Source organism: Meleagris gallopavo, chromosome 19, assembly GCF_000146605.3.
Source record: "Meleagris gallopavo isolate NT-WF06-2002-E0010 breed Aviagen turkey brand Nicholas breeding stock chromosome 19, Turkey_5.1, whole genome shotgun sequence".
In the NCBI taxonomy this organism is placed as follows: domain Eukaryota; kingdom Metazoa; phylum Chordata; class Aves; order Galliformes; family Phasianidae; genus Meleagris; species Meleagris gallopavo.
In genome coordinates, this window is record NC_015029.2 from 183641 (window position 1) to 184070 (window position 430).

The following is a 430-nucleotide window of genomic DNA, read 5'->3' on the forward strand; positions in this document are numbered from 1 at the left end:
GCGGGTCGCCCCGGGACGAGGAGCGCAAACACTGACGGGCCGTGCTCGTAACGCGCCTGTCTCACGAGGACGCCGTCGTCGGACCCCACCGGTACACGGACACTGACCGGGACGACCCAGCACTTGCACGAAGCCAGAGCCCGGGGAGCCCCAACCTGAGGAGAGCGCTTTCTCTTCCCGTCTCTGGCAGCAGCTCACGTCCCCTCAGCCGGCTCTGCCTCCTGTCCCAGCCCCGGCCCGGCCCCGCAAGAATCCAGCTCTCCACGGACCCGCAGGGCGTCAGCAGGGCAGCCCCCCTCCTTGTGCAGTGGGCACTGCAGACCCCGCGGGCAGAGCACCCAGCAGCCATTGGGGTTATCCGTGAGGGCAGGCCGACCAAATCTGGGTCAGACGCCAGATGGAGACAGCTGGGACTGGGGACGCAGCTGTG